At 44.1% G+C, this 8,473-nt stretch overlaps 1 long non-coding RNA gene across 3 annotated transcripts; it reads left to right on the forward strand.

Moving 5' to 3' along the window:
• The first annotated feature begins 112 nt into the window (after positions 1-112).
• Positions 113-4,082, forward strand: LOC120436470. 3 transcript variants are annotated; one of them, XR_005610466.1, is made up of 5 exons: positions 113-170; positions 1,063-1,174; positions 1,903-2,060; positions 2,497-2,552; positions 3,402-4,082. It is a non-coding gene; the product is annotated as an uncharacterized LOC120436470 (long non-coding RNA). The 3 variants fall into 3 exon arrangements; XR_005610467.1 differs by lacking the exon at positions 113-170 and adding an exon at positions 890-977; XR_005610465.1 differs by lacking the exon at positions 113-170 and having other exon boundaries at positions 994-1,174.
• The last annotated feature ends 4,391 nt before the right edge of the window (positions 4,083-8,473 follow it).

Consider the following 8,473-nt stretch of genomic DNA (forward strand, 5'->3'; position numbering starts at 1 on the left):
ACAATGGGCGTTATTAGCAGAAATCAGTCCCATAGATATGGACCATCTCCACCTGCTAGATTGTTCAGAAGGTTGGCATCATCCATCCAGATGGAGGATCACTAACAGGAGCGTGGGAAGACTCCAGAATCCACTCTGGCTGGAATCCGGTGGATACAGCAGTGTTACAGGTAAGACCATTTAACCGGACAGCATTTATAGAATGACTATTAAAAGTCAGCGAGTGTCAATAATGTTAATGTGGTTATGTTAGTAATACACCGAGTGCTAATATAACAGCTTTAAGATGCATTTGTAGATATTATTACGTGTTTTACCGTCTTTATGGTGCTAGCTTAAAGTTACGGTGTAAACGTTAGCTTATATTGTAGTAAAGCTGTTACTGTTTAATCCTGCAGGACAAACCTCAGGATGCAGGTTATTATTACTCTTTCCTGCTGGCACACCTGTCACACCTGAGAGTCAGCTAGAAACTTACAGTGACGTGGACATCATGCAAAGACTGCCAGACTCTGTAATACTGTAAATGATCAGTGACTCAGGTTAACACTAAACCTTAAACAGTCCCTCTGTGTCTCTGTGTGTGCTAAACATGTAGGACTGAGTCAGGCTGCATTGACTGTGGGACTTTTCTGTGTTAAAAGCAGGTTGAAGACGCTCAGAAACATTTGAAGATTAAAATTTAGCATTATGGCTGCTGGTGGTGTGTAAAGCTTCTACTCAGGTGTATTTTTGGTACTAATTTATGTTTGTTGTTGCTTAACACAGATTTCAGAAGAGCAAAGATGAGCACTGTTGCTTAATCCTTAATACTTTAAATCAGAACTGGATTGGAAATCCAAAAATCCAGATTCTTCTTCCACAGAAGTTTCATTTGTCAGTGTGGATCTGCTGAGTCACCTGAAGAACTCATTTCATTCATTCTCCACGATGTTGATTTACAGAAATGTTTCACAGGAACTGATTCCTCCCAAAGGGTGAACCAGTGTGTTTCCATAGATTATCTCTGTATGAATGTACTTCTTAAATGAAGGCAAGTGTTTGTCCTGTTTTGTTCCTCAGGTACAGTACGTGATATTAAGGGCAGGCGGTCATCACCGGGGGAAGACAAGAAGCAGACGTACTTCCAAGAGGGAGCTGCAGTGAGGACACAGCCTGGTCACTGAGGTCAGAGGTCAGAATCTGAAACAGCTCAGGTTCTAGGGGTTATAAAAAAATCAAAATGTATTTATAAAGAAACCTTTAAATAATAGTCATAATTATGATTATTATTAGAAATATCAAACATCTAAGTGGATTTTCTGTTACACGTATTGTCTTAGCCCTGCGATAAACTGGCAGCCTGTCTTTGTCCTGTATCAGCTGGGATAGGCTTCATCCTCCCACGACCTTGAATTGGATACATGAATTGTATTGAATTGTATCCCAATTATGTAATCTGATCATTTACAAACTCAAGGTATCCAATCAAAATGTAAGTAATAATGCTAAAAATGGGAAAGCAGAAATAAGTGTGACATGAATGTAAATGTGTTAGCTGACATAGAGGACAGCTACATGTAGTCTGCAAATCCTTTGTTGTCAAGTTTGCAGGTCCATCAGCACGAGACATTCTTACATAGAAGAGACTGTTAAAGTCTAACTCAGTGAAGCATTATTGGTCGCGTCTGTTTGGATAAATATAGTAAGCTGATGTATTTATTGACACATTTTCTTAAGTGCTTATCCAGTTCAGGATCACAGTGGAGCTGCAGCTGGATATGTTCAGTAAAGAAACCTTACAAAAGTTAACAATAAACCTGCATCTCTGTACGTTGTTGTCCACAGGATGAGAAAATCGAACTGGAAGACTGTGGAACATGTTAATAAATGTTTGTGTGTTTATTCCTGTGTCTTTCACAGGAGGCGCTGAAAGGTTTCCCTAATAGTTCCTGGTGAATCAAAGCAGAACTGTAAAGGTTGCTGGACTGCATGATGGCCTTACCCCTGAGAAGTCATCCTGTTAAAGGAGGAACCAGTTAGAAGCTGTTTTCAAAGTAGCTGAGCAGATTTCATCTCAAGTAAGCGATTAACTGTTTGTTTGTTTGTTCTGTCACTTAAAGAGCATTTAAGGACGTCTTTTGAGTGTCTAGTTGAATTAATTCTACTGGCTCTCATGGTCATTTGTGATTATGGACATATTTTTCATGTTCATCCAGTTATTTAGTAAATTCTATCTATTTAGTAATATCTGTCAGCTATAAAATATAATATAAATATAAAAATATCTAAATATCTCCTGCTCCTTATATTTTAATGATGTAAGACCAGACGTCTGTTATCCTGTTACATTAGCATTCCTCACATATGAATGAGATGCTGTACAGTACAATCCTACTGACACAGCAGAGGGATAACAGCGGCTATTCAACATCGTTACATGACACAGTCGAGCTGCATGATGCAGACAAAGTGACTAAATCATCTTTTTGTGGTTTATTGTCTTCAAACCAGCAGACAAAGCCGATGGCAGAAGATGTTTGGAGAAGAACTTCAGGTCGTGGACTGAAAAGGTATTTTTTTTCTTGTTATCAAAAGACATTTGGAGTGACGGCTTCTACAACTGTGTTGATGTAAAGCTTACTGTCTAAGAAATCACAGTGTTGATATTCAGCACAAAGAGAAAAGCTCACTAGTTTGAATTTATTTACAATCATAGTTTTTATAAATTCTGACTGTAAACAGCTTTTACAGCTTTGATATTGTTTGACACTCGATGTCAGGTGATGGTATTTAATTTAAAGGTTTCTGTGTCCCAATGAGCCATTTACACTGACCAGTTCAGTTTAACTGTAACACATTCATTATTTAGATCCAACATTTCTAAGAGAAATAACTGAATGTAAAAAATGGCAGCCCTCAGGCCAGGTTTAATTGATAGAGATGTCTGCATGCATTATGAAATTTATGTATCCCAGATCATTGTTATTCATCTAGTCATGGCAGACACTCCCCCCCCCCCCCCGCACAGCTACAGATGTGCTAGAAGCTATAAGACTTAGAAGCTCTGCTTATGGAGAAACTTTCTAAGTCTAACAGGGGACAGGTACTCCTGCCCAAATAACATGATATAACCCCACATACAGCCCAGACATGAAGTGAACCAAGTCATTTGGTTAAAGACAATGGATGTAACCAGCCTGCACCAACCTGACATTTCTTCCTCCTGAATTAAATGGATGAATTAAATGACTACAAACCTAAAGCCGCTAGTTCCCACACTGGAGTTCCCTGACACTGTGTTTTAACTATATTTAGCTTGTATCAACAGTTGTAACAGGCTAAGCTACCTGAGAGACTGCATTGAATGATTGTTTCTATCTGAATGGTTTCAGCTCAGATGTTCTGCTTTTTCCTTTCAGTAGATCAAAGCAGCTCGTGCTCTGTCTGCTTCCATTCTGATGGCAAGAAGAAGAAGAAGGAGAAGACTTCAGCGAAGTGGCGTTCATGGTCTCAGTGGACAGTCATGGTCACACACTGCATGTGGTTTTAAATGCAATATTGTTCACCACAACAATGGAGATGTGTAATATCAGTGCAGCTACGGTTTGTTCTTGAACATCAGTTCTGTTTTCTACTTTGACCACTTAGACCAAAAAAAGTGTTGTTTTCAGATTCTTTCTTTTTAAATCTATGAAGCACCTGTTCATTTTTTATTACAATTAGTTTCACATAAATGTTAGTGTTTCCTTTATGATCTTTTAATGCTTACGCTACACTGTACACGTCTACATTAGAGACATTTCTGTTACCTATTTATGAGACTGGGCTGCTTGACTACAATTTGGAAATGGATGCAAAATCACACGGATCGTGCTATTGTTTGTTTTTTAATATGATGGACTGAACACAGGAGGTATCTGACTAAGCAAAGATTAGTCCGATCCCATTTCTACCTGTCTCTGCTGTTTCAACTGTAACTGTCAGGATATATATTTATTCCAGCTCTCATAGGGCAAAGAAATGACTCAGACTTGTCAAATGTTCTTTGATTTGATACACAATATCAAGTTCACAATTTTCTTACAAATAAAACTATAATGACAAACATGAACAGCTGTGCTTATTTCTGAGACATGAGTTTTTTGAACGTGTTCACATTTAGACAGTGTGCATCTGTATGCTGAAACCTTAATGGTGAACCTGAGGTGATGGTCAACAGAAGGCAAATATATATAAATATAAAACAATATTGAAGTAATGTCTTTACCCTCTGCAGCGTGTGGACGCTGTGCACACAATCACCTTATTCACTGTAGTAAACATGCACCGCTAGCTCACGTGACTGACTGTGTCCATGGTTACATCGTATATTATTAGCTATGTAAACAGCTTCCAAAGATACCGCCATAGCTCTCTGCAGCTGTAACACTTTCACGCTTTGCAAATCATTTCACGTTTTTGATATTTATGAATAAAGAATATGATTTTAAAGACATGCTAGGCGGTTGCTATGGTGGTTGCTGTGGACTAGGGTGGACCGCGCGTTTGATTCCTGTTATTAGCTGTCCGACGTAGGAAGGCTGCGTTCCGTTTAGAAGTAGCGTCAGTTACGTACAGCACAAGTGCCAAGGCGCACATGTGTATTTGTTTTTGCAGCCGTGCAGCCCGGGGGTCCGTTCTTCGTACCTCGCTAAGTAAGTTAGCCGGATTTGATTGTTGACGATTTCGCGTGATCTTGGATCGTTCAGTTCTCCGAAGCTCATCCGGGACTTGCTGCCATAGCAACAGATCCGTAAGCGTAAACCTGCTTGGGAGCAGGTTTACTTTATGTAAACAGGATTAGATCGCGGCCACTCAGGTATGTCCGCTTCATTTATACGAAGCAACAGCGATATTTCTCCACTGTTTTTCCATAAATAAATATTAGCAATGTAACTAAAGATAATGCAGTATTCGATTCTTTCATTGATTTCATACAGATACATACAGGTCATTTCCTAAAAAAAGGGAAATGTACTATTAATCATGCTATGTCATGTATGTGATTATGTCAGATGTAATTCATATTTTAGAGTCTTAATAGTAAATTACTTCGTGTAATCAAGATGAGAGACCACGGCTATAAAAGCGAAGGTGGATTTGGGAAGTCTGTCGCAGCCATGTCCTGTCCGTTTGTACGCGAGCAACCCATTGCGGAAGGTGCAAGTGTTACGGTCCTGAGTCTGTGGACTCAGTGTTTTTCTGTTTGTATTAAGTTTTCCTTGATTTCATGATGTGTTTTGATTTCTGTTGTTAGTATCCCTAGTTCCTTGGCATTTCTTGTGTTCTAGTTCTTAGGTTGTGGTTCTGTTACTTCTGTTCAGTTTCCTGTTTTACTTTGAAAGTCTGTGTACTATGTCAGTGTGTTGAGTTTTGCCTCCCCTTGTCTTGTGATGTCTGATGAGTCCCAGCTGTGCTCTCCTCCTGTTTCACATTCCCTAATTACCTCAGTATGTATTTAAGCCCTGTGTTTTTCCCTGCCTGTTGTTGCGTCCTCCACATTGGTTGTGTGTGTGTTCATTGTCGTCTACCGTCAGCATCTCCGGTCTAGTTAAGTTTAAGTTGTTGTTTATGTAATGCCAAGCGTGATTCTCCAGCAAATAAAGCTGCCGTTTAAGTTCATGCTTTGTCTCCGAGTCCTGCACGTGGGTCCAGCCACTGACAGCCACACAACTCACCGTGACAGAAGGACGCAACCATAACATGGACCCAGCGGACTCAGCTCACCTCGAGAGGAGGTGGACCTTGCTCGCATCCTCGGACTGATGACTCGCATTAGCCACGCCTCGGTTTGCAGACATTCTCAGTCGGGTTGAATGCCATACAAGCCATATTCGACAGAAGTCCTCAACTGCGCCAGCTTTCTATTGCCTCGGAGTTCGGCCGTTCGCTGACCCAGGCTAAGGAGGCAGTCAAAGCCCGGGAGCTGGCCCAATTCACCCTCATCTCCTCATCCACACTGCCTCAGTCACAGCGAGCAAGCCCTCTCACGCCGCCGCAGCGGACAGAGCTTTCTTCAGCCCCGCTGCAGCAGCTGCAGTCGCAGCATCGGACTCTTTCCTCCCTCACGTCTGGTTCCGACCACCCTTCACCTGCCTCGTGCCTGGCAGGAATGTGGTCGGAGGATGAGGGTCTGGTCACCGTTGCTCCGACACCTTCCGTTTCCTCTGCCGCTCCCGTTTCCAAGAGAAGGCGGCGTTCTCGTCGTCGCCGTCCCTCACCGCAACCCGAGTCCAGTTCCTGCTCTGAACTGGTGGACGTGGTGAGTGAACAGAACAATTTTCACCCGGCCTCTTCCACGCGGGGAATTTCAAGCTCTGAGCCAGTAAATTCAGAGTCAGTTAACCTTTTGACTGTTAACTCTGAGTCTGTTGAATTAGAAACTGATGGTCCTAAGATGGCTGACTCTGAGGATGCCTTTCAGGACTCTGAGCATTCTACTGATTTTTCTTTTGTTTCTTCTAAGTTTGAGAGAATTCAGGAATCAGATGACCTTATTTCAGAGTCAAAAGAAGTTTTGTGTTCTGTAACTGAGAGTGGTGTTTCTGGGTTTCTTTCTGAAAAGGCTAGGGTTTCTGTTTTCACTTCTCAGCCAAGTTATGTTGATTCCGAGCCACCTGTTTTTGGATCAGTTAACAGTACAACGATGGCTTCGGGAGTACTAGTCGATTGTGAGCTTTCAGGTGTAGATTACATATGTGAATCTGTTATGGAATTTTCTGACTTGGACAATCATAATCTCACTCAGGACATTAAAAATGTTGATCAAAAGACAATTTCTCCTACTCCTAAACTAAACAGGGACAGTTCAATTTCCCAGCCAAGTTCCATCTATGCTGTTCAGGCTACACCTCATGAGATTGTTGTTGGTGTTGCTTCACCCATGTGTTACGCGGCTCATCAGCCAGTTCATTCTGAGGCTGCCTGTGATAAACCTCATGTTTCCATAATCTCCCCTGAGTTAAATTTCACAAGCCCAGAGTATGCTTATTCAAAGACTGTTTGTGTTGCTCATTGTGAACTCTTCAAGACTATGGGTTCTGTGACTGTCCAGGTTAAGAGCAACAAGGTGTCATCTGCTGTTAACAAGCTGGCAAAAATGCTTGGTTTGAACACTGCAGAGTTGGTTGCTCAAGTTAAAGTTTCGGTTCCACGATCATGTCTGTACAACTCTGTGCGCCATGCTTTTCAGCCAGTAGCCCTGGACACTGTGTGTGCAAATTCCCAGGCTGGGTTTTGTAAGACTGTGTTTAATGTTGCTTCGCATCCAGTTTCTTCAGATACCGCTTGTATGATTTCTCCAGCACCTGTGACTACCCCTGAACTTATCTTTTCTAAAACTGCTAACGTTAACCTGGACGACTTTGGAGTAGCAGTCTTACCAAGGTCAGCCTGCCGTAAGTCTCGGTTTTCTAGAACCACGTCTGGTACCATAAACCTGGTTTTCCCTGTGACGGTTACAGCTCCTTTGCTCTGCTCTCCGCATCCATTTCCAGTTCCCAGGCAGACTATGGCTCCGCTCATCCCTGCACCCGTATCTGCTCCTCGGGTGGGGATGGCGGGTGCCTGGTCGTTGCCTGTGCCTGTTCTGGTTCCCTGGGTGGGGGCAGCTGAGACCCCGCTGACTCCTGCACCCGTTTCAGCTCCTCGGGTGGGAGCAGCGGCGGTCCAGCTAGCTCCTGCACCCACACCGGCCCCAAGGGGTAAGGCAGCCAGAACGCAGCTCTTCCCTGGACCTGTATCTGTTCTTCAGGTGGGGATGGCTGATGTTCGGCCGGGCCCAGTACTCCTCCCTGTTCCCCGGAGAGGAGTTGCTGAGAGTCGGTTACTCGCTTTGTTGCAAGTTCAACGACCACTACACCCAGCACAACCATCATCACGACCACCACTACAACTTCTGTTTCGGTCAACCGTCCAGCCTCATGTCTCGTCGGCTGGGGGTTCGGGAGAACCCAGCCAGCCTCAAGTGTCGTCGGCTGGGGGTTCAGGAGAACCCAGTCAGCCTTTAGTGTCGTCAACTGGAGGGCCCGAGGAGCCCGTCCAGTCTCGTGTGTTGTCAGCTGGGGGTTCAGGAGAACCCAGCCAGCCTTTAGTGTCGTCAGCTGGAGGGCCCGAGGAGCCCGTCCAGCCTCAAGTGTTGTCAGCTGGGGGTTCGGGAGAACCCAGCCAGCCTTTAGTGTCGTCAGCTGGAAGGCCGGAGTCGCCCGTCCAGCCTCAAGTGTCGTCAGCTGGAGGGCCGGAGTCGCCCGTCCAGCCTTATGCCACGTCTGCTGGTGGGTCCGTGGAGCCCACCCAGCACCACACCTCTTTAGCTGAGGGTCCTGGAAGACCCAGACAGCACATCCTTCCGTCGGCTGGCGGTCCGGGGAGGGCTGTTCAGCCGTCACCCACATCGTCATCATCGCCGCCTGCCGCATCATCATCCACGCCCGCAGCCGCATCATCATCCACG

This window comes from Oreochromis aureus, linkage group 23, assembly GCF_013358895.1.
Source record: "Oreochromis aureus strain Israel breed Guangdong linkage group 23, ZZ_aureus, whole genome shotgun sequence".
In the NCBI taxonomy this organism is placed as follows: domain Eukaryota; kingdom Metazoa; phylum Chordata; class Actinopteri; order Cichliformes; family Cichlidae; genus Oreochromis; species Oreochromis aureus.